The following is a 15,776-nucleotide window of genomic DNA, read 5'->3' as shown; positions in this document are numbered from 1 at the left end:
GGAATCCACAGGCAGCAAAAGCTCAGACATATGCCAAAGCAATTTCTTCACTAATCCACTTATTTTCGGTCTCTAGACACAACCTTGTCATTAACTGTCACCTCCGCTGCCTCTTTATGAGGCCAACATACCTCCATCCTGCCTGAAGCCCAACGCAAGCCCTAGCACACACCTTCTTGAGTTGAAGATCAAGCTTGAATGACACTTGGCAGCAGCTCACTTAAAATAAAACTCAATTAAATCAGACAAAAAGCTAGCAAAATACTGAAAATAATATGGGTTATGGGAGTGAAATTAAGGAAAAGTTTATAATTTTGTCTAACAAAGGAACTCAATGTTGGTTGGGTATGGTGTCATAACAAATGGAATTTTTAAAAAGAACTATTATAATAAATGTTGTCCCTGAAAGTAAAAAATATATGATGACTATCTTTCCTGGTTTTTAGAAATTAGATTTTCCCGTGGAGTCATGGAGAATAACTTTTTGAAAGCACACATACATGCATGGGTATGTATATCCCATCTTTACTCAATATGTTCATTGTACACTTACAAAATGCTAGTGCTGTGACAGGTGTTGGTGATTTAAAGGTGGAAAGGCCTGGCCATTGCTCTCAACAAGCCCACTATCCACCCAAGTGAGACAGGCACCTAGAGAGATAAGAACAACGCATTGTAAAAAGCAGGGCCCGGACCAGAGGAGCTAGTAAAGCACTTGCCTCAGGCATAGCATTGAAGGAGGTATAATGTAATCAAAATAAATCATATTTCGATGCCATAGTTTTAAAAATAAAGGTAGATACAAAAATTCCATGATGAAGATCAAAATTTTAAATAAAGCAGCATCACTATTACTGTTTTTTGCTTTTGCCTCAAGCTTTAATACAGCTCAGCATGATACTGATCAGAAGTGCAAGCCTGGGACAGGCTCGGGGCTGAAGGTGCTCTACAGAAGGAACATCTAAAACTCTTAATAGTGAGAGCAAGGTATGATCCATGAAAGTGTCCCTAGAGAAGTATGAGAGCCACATTAAGCCTGAGTTATCTTGATAAAGATTTGGGAAGTGGACAGGAGTGAACATAGAGCAGCATTCCGTGTGAATGTCTGCAAAAACACAGTGATTTTTGTTTTTAATGTGTTTTCTCCAGAAAGAAATTCTTTCAATAGAAAAAAAAATAGGCACGTTTTATAACATATCATAAGACTTCTGAGCAAAGATGATTGTACAAAAATATAAAAATATTCATTCATTCCCCAAAGCACTATGAGTTGTCTGCTTCTAGCTTTGCAATCCAAGCTCACATCAATTATAAGAATAAAAATCTAGATACCTTGTAATTTCTTTACAATGGAATAACCACTTGGACCCAACAACATATACATCTGTGAGAAGTTTATCCATCTTTTTTTTCCATGACTTGCTGTCATATATGTCTGTCCCTTTTTAATTGGGGTAATTGGGTTTTCCTTCATTTGTAACCTTTTGCTCCAATGTACCCAGAGGTTCTGATTTCTACCTAACATATAAGGATTGAGTTTAACTGAGTCTGCGGGTAAATACATAGGCAATTTGGGGGCTTGTAAATGTAGAATCAATTGTCTTCAGACTGATGTGATCTGGTGGTCACTGACTATGATGTTGGAAAACTAACAGAAAGGTTCAGAAGGACACATAGATTTTGCCATTTTCTTGAGGACATAAAATGGTGTAATTAATAGCACATTCATCTGAATTGCTCTGCTATGTAATTGCTGCTAATCGAGCTTTTAAAATACTTTTATTGTTTGTCAATAAAATAACTTTGTAATTCCAGGCCCCAAGAATCTGACAAACTATTGAATTCATTCACAGCAAGAGAATGCGTTCTGCTCTTGACTTCTTAGTCTCGCATTAACAGCCAAAATGTTGTCTTTATGGAGTTTTATTTCACTTTTGTATGATTCTGTTTGGAATATGGAGCACAGACGACCTTGCTGAGTGAAAATAAAATAACAATTTAGTTGTTTACAGAATGTAGAAAATAGTTATATTTATTAATTGAGTAAAGTTTCCAATAGAAGGCTTAGGGAGAGAACAATTTGTAAATCAGTGGGTTAAGGAGGATGCACACCTCTAAGGAAAAGGCAAAATTAGCCATCAGTGTGTGGAAAGAACATGTTTTATTTCTATTTCCATTCATTTCATTCTAACATATGACAGTTGGGTTTTGCTAATATTTAATATACAGATTGATTTTCATGCACCCCAACATCAACTGGAGTATATGTGGTATATTCAAGGAAGATTTTGAGCTCCATAATTCAGAGATACACACAATAATATCCTCATCTGTATTCCATATTTGGCAAAACATTAAAATGTGTTTGTTGCCAGTTAAGTGGATTTGTGAATTACATTATCTAGTTTTAACTAAACTAATCCTCAGAAAATAAAGAAGTGGCTTAAATAAATTCTTGAAAAGAAAACAACTTAGTATAATACTGATAATATGATTCCTCGGAGATGACATTTTTACTACTTGTATAAGGTCTTCCTCAGCCACAGTACTTGGTAACAATAATGTCAGACAAATCAGATTTGACAAAATTAGCCAAAAATTCAAAATATTAGAAGTGTTATTTCCAATATGAATTTATATTCACTATAGATAATAGCAAGCTTGTCTGAAGTATATATTTTCTTTTTTACGAGCTATACTATTGTGCTATATCTTTTTCAATGATAGTCATTATGAACCATATACCAAATAAACTGAACTTCAAACTGATTTTCTATATCTCTAAGCATTTAAGTAAGATTTTCCAAAGGTGAATATTAAATCACCTTGCTTTCACCAAAATAAGATGAATAACATTTTTAGTGAGATCAAAAATGTGGTTCCATTAAAAATTAAAATATATCTTATAATGTACTATATTCATTCTATCCCTTATTAATATATATTCCTGTATGCTTTATGTTATGAACATTATATTAGTAAAACAATATATGAGTTATGGTAGTGAAGTGACTATGTACTGAGGTGAATAAAAAGCTCTTAAAAAGTTATATTGGTACATGATTGATCAAAAAAGTCCAGAGAAGCAATTGCCCTATACATTCAGGTCACTTAGAAGAATGGTTGGTGAGACAGAATAGGACAAGCCTGTTTTATTACAACATCTGAATGGATTGTTGACAGGTCTCTGGCCCACTGGTTCTGTTACAGAAAACCGAAGAACAAAGCAATACTTAGGGAGATGGAGTTACATTTATTACGCGCAGGTCCAGAGGAAAATGTCTCTCAAATTCTGGGCCCCAACATGCAGGAATTTTCCCTATTTATATGTTTTTATCTTCTTTGTCTCCCAAATATGGAGTGTTTCTGGCCCCTTCTGCAAGTTCTTAAAGAGCCCGTATGTGCTGGGCCTTGAGACCTCAACCAGAGGCCTAGCCTGGCGCCAGCACTGATAACCTTGTCTGGGGAAGGTTTAATGGCCTCTCTGAAGTGAGAGTAGTCTTAGCAAGCAAGAATTTACAGAAGCCAAATAGCAGGGTTAAAATTTCAAACAGCAGTTTTTATACAAGATGGATGCTTCAGTTCTAGGACTACATAAAAGCCAGAATATTGGAAGATTTCATCACACAGAGGGAGTGAAGGGTGCTGAGATAAGAGCTGGGCAGACAAAATCACAACAAAAGCTGTAGGCACCAGTGCTGAGAAGTTCCAGGAACATTTACCCATACACTGTTTTGGTTTTGTTTTACCTTTTACTTTATTTTTTTTTTTTATGGTTGTTTTCAACAGGGACTTTTTAAACAACATAATAGAGGTAACGCTAAGTAGACAAATTTCCTTAAAACTGGATTGCTGAGACATTTATCTTTGCTGCAGTTGTTAAAGACAAACAGCACAGGAAATATGCATTGAATGGCTAACACTTTGAGTCCAGCATTCAATACCTGTGCCACAGGTAAAGGTTAATTATCTCCCCAGGAGGCTTTAAAGCCATGGACGATATCTGATTTGTTTGTTGGTTGGTTTAAGGTCAAATCAATATTGTGACTAAGGAAGCTAATTTATTTTGATTTTTTTAAATTTAAATATTACATTAAAGCAATAGTTCTCAACCATGAGCAATAGTACTTCCTCCTAGCCCCATCTGTGGGAACATTTGGCAACCACGGGAGATACTTAGTTATCACAACTCGGGATGCTACTGGCATGTAATGCTAAACATCCTGCAATGCACGGCAAGGAATTAACTGGCCCAAAATATCACTAGCCATGTGCTGAGAAACCCTGCCTTTAAAGGAAAGATTCCACTTCTTGAGTTCAGGAAAAACATGGTTTAATTGAATTTTAGAGAGAGAAGAAGGGAAAGGTAGAGAGAGAAAGAAACATTGATGCGAGAAAGAAACATTTATCAGCTGCCCCCTGCACACCTCCTACTGGAGATTGAACCCAAAACCCTGCATGTGCCCTAACCAGGAATTAAACCAGCAACCTTTTGGTATATTGGAAGATGCCCAACCAACCGAACCACACCAGCCAGGGCAGGAAAAAAAAAAACATTTTGATGCAATTATTTAATTAGAAAAACATTTTTTAAATATTTCCAGTTACTTTTTAGATTGCATTTGCATTTTCTCTCTCTTCAATATCTCTGTTCCTATGAAAGCATTGTGTACAAATGCATTTTTAATCTTAACTTTGTGACCATTTTATTGTTACTATTATATGTTCTAGTTAAATAATTAATTCTCTTTATCTAGAATAACTATAGCAGCTAAACAATTGCTGCTACTTTTCTTTTCAACCTACTTTGTTTATTAATATGAGTCAATATTGAACACTGTGGGGATCCATTTAAGAGGGAGTGTTTTGTGATACACATTCTCACTTAAAAATCATCCTTCTCCACATGAATAAATAAATTTCCAAACAGTGACTGAGCTATTTAGCCTTCTTCACTGCATTTCCTCACATAGTTTCCTTCTCTGCTGTAAAGTGGCAATACTGTATTGTATTTGATTAGTTTTAAATTTTTTCCTCTTGGCATTAAATCCCTATCCACATGCCTTTGTGAGGCTCTAGCTGCTTCAACCGCCTCCCTTGCTTTTCTCCATTGCTCCTGATAGTTAGCTTTCCACACAGAAATCCATTCTCAAATTCATATTAACAGTGTGATAAAAGTTGGGTGACTGAGGCAGAAAAAAATTATTTGCATTGTTCAAAAATCCATCTGCAATGTGATATTTTGACTTCAGAAGAAAGCATATTGACAAAGGCTACCTGAGATGGAGAAAAATCAATTTATCAGAATAATAAGGTGACGCTAAGAAAAGACATTTTTTAAATAGAAATAACACAAAAACTGGATTTGAAGCAGATAAAATTTCTCAACTCACACAAAAATGGAACTAATATTCTATAACTCTGATGATAGTATAAAACCATATTTATTTTTTAAATAATTGAAGTAGTGTTAAAATATATAAACACTAGATTTTAAATGAAAATAACTCTAAAATTTTAAGATTACTTGGAACACACCTATTGATGTGATATATGAAGCATTTATAGGAAAACAGAATAAAAAGAACTTCATGAATAATTTAGGACAATGAAATTATGAAAATATTGAGAAAGCATTTTTGAAGAATGCTACCTCCAATACATATACACAACCATAAAAAGTATAGCTTATAAGAAAATAAAGCAGAAAAGTAACAGTAGAGGAACAAATGACACACAGATTTTTTTTAATTAAATGATAGAATATATAAAGAAAAATAAAGATTCTCAGAAATTTTTCACTTTAGTGGTTAATGATACAATAACGTGTTTAGTATTTGTTTTAAGACAAACTCTATGGAAAATGGGGAAGGAGCCCGTGTTGTTCAGGGATTCAGCCCAGGATCTAGCACTGGGCTAGGTGCATGGACAACTAATTGTGATGGATGTTCAAAGGCACAGAAACTCCAAACTAGAGGAGGCTTCCAGGAAGAGCTGGGCCTTAACTACAGATAAAAACAGACATGTAATGAGTAGAGTAGACATTTCCAAATGGAAGAGATAGCACAGACAAAAGAGAAATGAGGAGAATGTCGTAACAGTAAAACATTTTTGGGTCCATATGCTTGAATTTGCATTTTTATACACATTTTTAAAGCTGTCGGGACTGTTATCGAGATGGCAATGACTCTATAGTTTACTTGAGTAGGAATAGGCAACTTTTAAATTAGGCGAAAGTGTGCGATGCCTTGGCCAATGACAGAAGTGGTGAGCAATACAGTGGCAGCCTTAAGAGCCAGCGTGCCATGGCCTTGCTTGCCCTTTCCTTTGACCGTCAATGGTGGCCGCACACGATCAGCCTGGTTTCAGATGACACGATGTGGAGCAGAGCTCTCAAACAACAGGCAATGTTTATGGAGCAGGAGCAAAGCCTAATCCTTTGTTACGTTTAACTATTGAGATTTTCACATGCACATCGCTGCGACATGGCGTTTCCACAGTTAACTCTGCAGAAGACAGCTTAATACAGCCTTCATAGTAGTAAGAGCACAGGCTCTGGAATCTTACTTCATAGGTTCAAACCACTGCTTTTTAATTTTTCTGTGTGCTGCCTTTGGCAAGTTACCTACACTTTTCTTTGCCTCACTGAGTAGTAATAATGCCTTCCTTTATAAGGTTCTCAAGAGGAGTACGCTTGATACCTATATGGAAATAAATGAAGACTGCCCAAGTGAAAAAAAGCAAAAGCTATTTATGTCGAGGTTGCTATAATAAGGGAGTCAGCCACCGACATGTCACTTGGATTTGGCAGAGACTCCAAGGCAGGCAGAAGAGTGGAAACACTGTGTAGTGGGGAAAGGGAGTTTTAGGTGCACCCTTACTGGAGGTTGCAAGCCAGGAAAGCAGGCTAACAGGAAGTGGGTCAGCATCCCATGTGTTGAGGGGAATATTTTTGGCTTTCTCTAATTGTTCCTAAGTAGGAAGCACAGGTGAAAAATTAAGGAATAAGCTGGCAGTTACTGATTAAGTCCTGACTGTTTGTGATGGGTTGCTACAGAGATTATGGTTTGGCTTCCTGGACTCGCTGCCAAACTGTGAGCCAGAGTTTTATTCTTACATGTAGTCTGCCACTGATCATTTGGTGGGGTTTTTTTGTTGTTGTTGTTCTAAATATATTTTTATTGATTTCAGAGAGGAAGGAAGAGGGAGAGAGAGATAGAAACATCAATGAGGAGAGAGAGAATCATTGATCAGCTGTCTCCTGTACACCCCCCTGGGGTCAAGCCCGCAACCCAAGTATGTGCCCTGAATGGGAATCGAACCGTGACCTCCTGGCTCATGGGTCGACACTCAACCACTGAGCAACACCGACCAGGCTGGCCATTGATCATTTGTATACTCATTCTCTCACATGTGAGATTTGCATTGTAAATTATTTTGTTCCCTACTATAAGTAGGGTACTATTAAAATCAATAAACAATACCTATTATTTTTATTATTGTACTTCATATCAATATATCCTAAAATACTTTTTAAAATGCATTCGACTGTTAGATATTCCTTTTTATTTGAACTGACTTTTAGCTTCTCCCAAAAATAGCTACATTTCTATGTTATGGTGCCTTCACAAAATATTTTATTACGGATTAAAATGAGAAGATTCCAAGTGAAGGAGAAAGTAAATGAAACTACTCTCTCCTTGGGCATCAGTTTCTCATTAGCCAGGGTTTCCATCTTCCTGGAAATTACAAATGATGGCTGTTACTTGGAAGTGAAGGAGCTAAATTAGATAAAGCTACTTCTAATGAAACTCAGGACATGTTGATGGTAAATGAACAAGAAGCACATGTTAGGAGGGAATTAGAGTGAGACTGAGGATCATAGAACATCTGCTGTTGTAGGGCTGAGATTTTGTTCCTGGTGTAGAGACCTGCAGGAGCAGCTGCACCTCTTAGAAAAATAAACTATTTCAAACATAGTATATAACATTCTGTTACAAAACATGTACATCCCTGGCTGGTGTGGCTTAGCTGGTTTAGCATTGCCCCATGTACTGAAAGGTCTGTGGTTCCATTCATCATGGAGGCATATGCCCAGGTTGTAGGCTCGATCCCCATTAGGGGAAGTGCAGGAGGCATTTGATAGATGTTTCTCCATCGATGCTTCTCTCTTTCTCTCCCTCTCTTTCTCTCCCTCTCTCTTTCTCTCTCTCTACAAAATCCATTAAAATATATATATATATTTTTTGTTGGTGAAAATAGGGCTCTTCCATGGAGTAACTAGAAAAGAATTTTGATGGCCCGTGCATAGGGGCATGAGGTGTAGCGGTGAGATTTATTGGAGTAGAAATGAAAGACTGCCCTCAGGTTTCCAGTGTCTCATCTCCGTCTGTCCCACAATCGAAGACATTCAGCCTTGTCTTCATCAAGCCCAGAAGAAGGACCAGGCTCAAGAAATTATGTGCTGTTGGTTCAATCCATGCCAAAGCTTAGCACAGTTCCAGTTTCTGTCCCCATCCAGCTAGCTCGGTCTCTGTTCCCAGTTGTGCTCTGGCTGGCACTGAGTTGCTGTACCCAGCCTGTACTTGGGCCTATGATTGGAGCCCATTCTTGGACCCATGCAGCTGCTGAACCCCAGTGGCCACTGTGGAGAGAGAATGCATGAACAAACTTAAACGCATGAAGGAAGCATGGTATCTAGAGAGGCCTTTGTTAAGCTTTAATTATATTATCTCGGGCTTAGGAACGAGCCGGCTAGCTTTCAAACTAACCAATCTCTTTCCCAATTCTTTGGGGACTAATGCTGACCCTTCCCTCTAGCCAATCAGATGCTTTCCTCAGACTAGATTCCTCCCCCTATGATCACCATCTTGGCTTCTACTGGGCATGTGCCCCAAGAGGAATTATCTTCTTCTCCCCCCCATAATCCCAGTACCAGGCTGACTGTTCCCCAAGCAGATTTTTTCTATCTAAGGGTGGAGGATGTGACAGTCCCCTCGGGAACCTATGAATGTGGTGGCTTCCTAGTGAATGAGGCTTAATGTCTGATTCCATTTGCTCCCTTCCTTTATTTATAACTAACTAGCTACCTATGCTAACATTTTGACAATTGTGTTATAAGACTCTGATTCCTATTTAAATCTTCTATTTGAGCAGGTAGTCTACCTGTTAGGTTCAGAAGTCCTGGTTCATTTGCGTAGGCTGTGGTTTGCATGTCAATTGCATTTATAAAGCTTCTGCAATACTCCTCTGGTCTGCCTCAGAAGACAGGACTCCACCCCAAAGTCCCCTAAGCACTGACTAGGGAGTGGGGTTGTCAGAGTTCTGCTTATTTTTCCATTAAATAGCGATGCCCCCTTGTTCCTGCAGTGGGTGAAGGTGAGAATTCCATCTACAGGCTCTGTGGGCAAAGGGCACCTACCTTGATAGGTCAGGGTGATTGGAAGTCAGAAGTCCACTCACAGGCTCTACCAGGAGGGCTGCCTCCTCGTAATTGGAGCGGGGGGAGGGGGGGGAGAGAGAAGGTGGAAAACAGTTCTGTTAGTTCAGCACCTGTTGGGGTGGAAGGTACATATGACCTTTTTCAAGGTATTTGTCTCAACCGTAGAAAGAAGTAGCCCATTGGGCTGCCCCTTTTCTGGCCCTTTGTCTAGATAGAGTGGTCTTTTCTTAAGGCTTTTTAGGTCTGTGCTAGTCAGATTTCCTGGCTGTGAGCTTCCCTAGCACTTGGTCTGGGATATATAGTATACAAGTAAAAATCCCAGACTTGAGCTCACTAGCCAATCTGCCTTGTTTTCTCCACCTTTCAGAGTTACCTGGTAGGTCATTTGTGAATTTTATCCAGGGATTTTTGTTGTAATTAGCAGAATAGGTAAAATGAACTGTCTTTCCTCCATCTTAATGCTCTTTATTTAGTTTTTATGTGCTATTTCAACATACAGACTTATTTGTCTTGTCCCTGGAATTAAAGCACATTTTTTTCTACCTAGAATCTTTGTATTAATCTTTTTTAATTGATTTTCACCAATTATGGACAAGACAATTTTCCAATTGAAATAAAGAGTTGGTAGCAGTTCTTCTTATTATTGTTATTCTTTATTTCAGAGAGGAACGGAGAAAGAGAGAGATTGAAACATAAATGATGAGAGAGAATTATTGATCAGTTGCCTCTTGCACACCCACTACTGGGGATTTAGCCAGCAATCCGGGTATGTGCCCTTAACAGGAATCAAACCCAGGACCATTCAGTCCAGAGGCCAACACTCTATCCACTGAGCCAAAACTACCAGGGCAATAGCAGCTCTTAAGCTGTGGGAGGCTCTGTAACTTTAACCATCATTTCAAACTTTTCTATTAAATGCCTTAAATTAGAATCCAGAGATTTCTTGATTCTGCTCTTTCAAATCAAATAACCATAAAATGACACTGCATACTTGTAGCAAAGAACCACCTGCTGAAATAGTATTATTTGGCATGCCATTTCTCACACCCAAAGAGCCAAGTATCAATTTATTTAGGTCATACTCACAATCTGGGCTGTTATTCACTTTAAAGGTAAATTGAAAGGTGGTGATAACATTTTGTCACTGCTGGATGAACAGTCCCATCATTGTAAATAAAAGAGGAAAAAATGACATCTCTGAACATTTTGTCATAGAATATTGAACACTTCTCTCTCAAATCATGTCTGCATTCTCTGTAACCATAGAACCAATTCTATATAAAACTGCTATTTCACTTTTCTGGAAATGAAGAGATACAAATTCCTCAGGAGATTACAGTTTTAAGTGTGTGATAAGTTTTATTTTACATGCTGGACTGAATGTCACTAAAATATTTTGATACCAAATGGGTGAACGATGATAACATCTTGGGGAGATTATCTATAAAATGAAGCAATATTGGGGCATTAAAAATGTATTCTCTGACCATTAATTTCCACTTGTACTAAAAAGAAATTAGGGAAATTCAAATGATACATATAGAATCTTGAATTTTGATTGCCTCATAAAAGGCAAATGAGTAACATCAGATGTATCAGAATTTCACTCTCATTTTAGATTCAAATGAGTCCAATAAGTGTATTTTAACCTGTTTTTCCCCCCAATAGTTTTGCTTCTGAGTGTTCACTTTCACATGGCTTTATAATAGAGCTTGAATGGGACCAGGAGCTGGAAAGCAGATCACAGCATTCTAGAGGTCTAGGTATTATGTCTAATGATATACCAGCAAGCCTATGTAACTATGTAAAATAGAAGCTGATGAAAACCTCTTACAAAGGCTTCATACCACACACGTGAATAGAAAAATTAAACACATATTCAGATCCTGATCCTAAAATAGCATAACTCTGAACAGTATGTTCTAATTTCATCTATATGTTTCCCTATGATAAATACTCTTTGCAACAAGTAGACTTTGGAGGGCTGGGTAGGATTACCACATATACACTGAGTGGCCAGATTATTATGATCTCTGAATGCATAATAGTCTGGCCACTCAGTATGTGTGTGTGTATATATATACATAGGCTGGACTCCACCTATTCCCAGTGCATGAATTCGTGCATAGGTGGGGTCTGGCCAGCCTGGCCAGGGGGAAGGACATGGGCAGTTGGCCAGCCTGCCTGCTGGTCAAACTCCTGGTTGAGGGGACAATTTGCATATTAGTCTTTTATTATATAGGATATACACTGAGTGGCCAGATTATTATGCGTTCAGAGATCATAATAATCTGGCCACTCAGTGTATTATGCAGAGTGCATTCTAGAGCGTCAGGGAGTCTGATAGTGCTGAAATCCAGCCATGCTTTATAACTTAATTGGGAGAGTTGGTGGGTTGAGTCTACCTGAAGGAGAGGTCTATTTCTAATTCCCACAGAGATCCATTAGACACTAATGATGACTCTAGATTTACGATCTAGTCTTGAAAAGTTGCTAGGTTATCATCCACACCAACATCATCACTATTAAAGTACTCCCTCAACCATGGGTCACTTTGCATATATAAGCCCACTCATTTACCGCTTCATTTTTTTCTTTGAGATTTTGAGATTTTTTTTTCTCTTCAGAATGTTCTGAAATCCTCTACAATAATTGCCATCCATATCATAGCTACAATTAGATTAGGTTTTTAATTAAAATTATAAAAAGTCCAATTCTTCTGTGTCAAAGTATTGGGAAGACCATTGCACCAGGAATTAGGAATCATGGGTCAGCACTGACTTTGGTGTCATGTGATACCCAGTTTTTGTTGCAGTTTTTAAATCTGTGTAATGGGAGAATTGTACTGATGAATAAGTTTTAGAGGCAGATTGAGTACTGGAACTACCATTTTTATTTTGTGTCTCATGCTAAGCAATTCTGAGAACCAATAGACTTTTCTGTTCCTGAGCTAAGCAATTCTGGAACAGGACATACTTTTTTTTTACTTTGTGCTAAACAATACTGGGACTAGGCAAAACAACCTGAATACTTTCTTCAAAAAATATACTCTTGGATGAGAAGGCTGTAAACCCACAAAGCCCTGTGTCATAAACTCTGTCCAGTGCCAATCAGTTCTATGCCTTGGAAGACTCACCTTGAAATCACCTAGCGTGGACCTATAACCTTGGAAATGTTCTCTCTCACTGTCACCTTCCTGAGGCCCTCTAAGACTGTCAAGGTGGCATGCTCCCTTACTGAAGCAAGCCTAATCAACTTAGCTTTGCCAATTTAAACAGGTTTCTATGGCAATTTGGGAGAAAGGGTGGAAGCTGATGGTGGACTGTTGACAAAACACGCTAGAAGAACTAATAATAGACCATAAGTCCATCTGACACTCAATAAAAGGCCTTCGCAATGTCATTGCTTTATTTAGTTTGTTGATATATTTTCCTCCTTTAGACCTCTGTGTAAGAAATAAACATAAGATATTCATATATTCATGCTAGAGTGCTTCCTAGTGGAAGTATTGACTCCTTCCAGTCTCTGCTTACTATTGAAAAGATAAGAGTTGATACTGAAAAATACATTGGCCTTACTTTTACATCATAATATTTTCTAGAAGCATTATCTAAACAAAAATTTTGAGACATTTCAGTCATTTAAAATATGGTTAGAAAAGAACCTGTCATCATCATTATTAAGAGTTTTCGAAGTCAATGTTCACATGAATACTGATTTCATAAAACTTTCGTGAAAATGTGAGCAATTCTAGTTGAAGAGTTACTTTAACTGTTTTTTCTTCTAAATTAGGATGCAAATTACTATTACCATCTCTATTGAATATATTAAAGATATAATTGCTAAGTTTCACCAGATAAATCTAATGAAGGTTATTTGTTATGAGGAAGAGAAAAACAGACAGGAAAGCAATATCACAAGAAGGAGAGAACAGTGATTACCAAGTTTACTTTTTTACTATGGGAAGGCAGGAATTGATTGGAAATGTAACTAGGAAATGAGCTCATCCTCTCTCATATTCACTGTGATAAAACTACTGCTATTAAAACATCAAGTGCTAACAGTTTATCTAAGGTATTTAGCCTGAGTGGGGGTCTTGGATTGAGTGTGAGAAGTGGAAGCTGGCACTGATTTTAGGACTTAGAAAATAGTCAACTTTAACTCCCAAGTGGTTGGAAATGGCATGACTACCCTATGGAGAGAAGGAAATCAGAGGAGCCTCCTACAGCCTTTTCCTGTTTCGGTGCATGTTCAGGACAAAGCCACGTGAATAAATGAACCAGGGAAATTTTTAAAGGAAGAGCTGATCATTGCTTGATAGTGTAGGGAATGCTGTACACATGCTTTGAATTTCAGAGCTGAAAAATTATTGATTGAGTTACAATATTTTGGGATTTGAAAATTCAAAGTTGCCTGTTGATGTGCACAATTTAGAGACATGGGCTATTTTAAAAGACACAAATATTTTGACTTTGGGGAAGCAGGGAAGTCAGAAGAAATGATCCCATGTTGTTTTCATCTCTGCTGCTGGCATCAAGACTGTGAGATATGGGAACAGCTCTGGGCCAGAAAAGCATTCCCCACTGTTACTTCCTTTGAACACAGAAGGATACAGCTTCAAGTGCTGCTGTGATTAGCTGCGGACGAATAGGATATACCATGTTCTTTTGAAATAGTGAAATCCATGCCTCCCATTTTAGTAAGGGTTTATGAAACATTGAATTATCTTCATGATTGAAGCAAAGTTATGAAAAAGAAACGTTTTAATTTTTCATTCAAGAGAAGTCACAAGAGGGCTCTTTGTTCAAACTGATGGGGTGATTGATCATTTATTATTGTATATACTACATATGGTCAATTAATCTTGGTTATTTGTACTCTTAAAAATGATGTTACTACAAATACTCTGATGCAAATTATAAAGAATCTGTCTTCTGGGATGCCAAGAAAAACCAAAGGTGAGGTTATAAAAGCTTATATTCATCTGATCTAATAGGCTCACACTATTCTGCCTTATAAAAGACTAATAGCCCTGCGCACAAATCCATGCACCAGTAGCTCTCTGAGGAGCCTGGCCACTCCGTGCCTGCTGCCCAGAGGCTCTCCGCAGCCCAGAGGCCCATCTGTGGCCAGGCACAGAATGCTTGCCTCGTCACCGGGGCAACAAGGCAAACGTTCTTCCCCCACCCCCCCACCCCCGGCCGCTTCCTGCCCACTGCCTAGAGGCCCTCTGCAGCCAGGGTGGAATGCTTGCCTCGTCGCCATGGTGATGAAGCAAGCATTCCACAAGGCTGCTCACAATGCCCGCTCTCAGCAGCCGCCCCCCCCCTGGACTGGGGGACTCCGGTGGGGCTGAGAGGACTAGGTACCGCCATCTTGTGGCTATGGGCTCCACCATCTTTGTGACAGAGTGATGGTTAATTTGCATATTACCCTTTTATTAGATAGGATGGTCATAATGTATCAACTAGTGATAAATTGGTGGATGCACAAAATATAAACCCTGCACTTGCAAATGATTTGCTAATGTAGAATTCTTTAAAAAGCAAAAAATAAACCTCACTTTTGACCACTTTTATTAGCAAGTTTTTTTACTTGCTAATAGATGACAGATTAGAGAATTAAAGCAGCCAGCTATATAGAGTATTTACATCTCACCTTCAGTACCAGTACAGATTTTTAAGGGCCCATACATCTCTCCATGACACTAAGGGAATATGTCTATGTTGCTGAGCAACAAGATGTTGACATGAAAAGCCCAGTGGCTCAAAAGAACATAGCTTAAAAGCTCAGGTAGTTTTGTAAAAAAAGAAAGAAAGAAAGAAAAAAGTCCTGGAAGAAGGAAGCGCTGCATTCTGGGCCTCACTCTGCTGGTAACTGACCATGTTACCTTGAGCTTCTCTTTCTCTATTTAAAAATAATACTTAGTTAATTTGTAAGTCTCCTTTCAGCTTGTCTTACACAGTTTACATTTCTGCAAATGTAGGTGTTTGCTGTCAGTATTGAGCAAACTAATATGACTGCTTCTCCCAATAGGTTAACTTTTCTTCACTGATTTTAGAGATTTGGCACCTTTCTACTAGACCCTATGGGAATAGTTGTCCTTTAAAGATTATCCGTGGTGGTCTCCAAGTAGAATAAATCAACATCAATAGGTAGTTAATGATCGATATGTATATAAATATATACAGGGTGGGGCAAAAGTAGGTTTACATTGTATGTGAAGCACAGTTTATTCTTTTTTTAAAAATATATATTTTATTGATTTTTTACAGAGAGGAAGAGAGAGGGACGGAGAGTTAGAAACATCGATGAGAGAGAAACATCAATCAGC

The 15,776-nt window shown here is 38.1% G+C and overlaps 1 long non-coding RNA gene across 3 annotated transcripts; it reads right to left on the bottom strand.

Annotated features, from left to right (window-relative positions):
- Nucleotides 1–8,322: 8,322 nt before the first annotated feature.
- Nucleotides 8,323–12,702, bottom strand: LOC114234484 (uncharacterized). 3 transcript variants are annotated; one of them, XR_003620694.2, is made up of 4 exons: nucleotides 12,579–12,702; nucleotides 10,529–10,589; nucleotides 9,422–9,486; nucleotides 8,323–8,644 (listed from the first exon to the last, which is right to left on the bottom strand). It is a non-coding gene; the product is annotated as an uncharacterized LOC114234484 (long non-coding RNA). The 3 variants fall into 3 exon arrangements; XR_003620693.2 differs by lacking the exon at nucleotides 10,529–10,589; XR_003620695.2 differs by lacking the exon at nucleotides 10,529–10,589 and having other exon boundaries at nucleotides 9,422–9,483.
- Nucleotides 12,703–15,776: the final 3,074 nt, after the last annotated feature.

This window comes from Eptesicus fuscus, chromosome 12, assembly GCF_027574615.1.
Source record: "Eptesicus fuscus isolate TK198812 chromosome 12, DD_ASM_mEF_20220401, whole genome shotgun sequence".
Lineage (NCBI taxonomy): Eukaryota > Metazoa > Chordata > Mammalia > Chiroptera > Vespertilionidae > Eptesicus > Eptesicus fuscus.
Note: the sequence above shows the minus strand (reverse complement) of the source record. Positions and strands in the feature narration are given on the sequence as shown.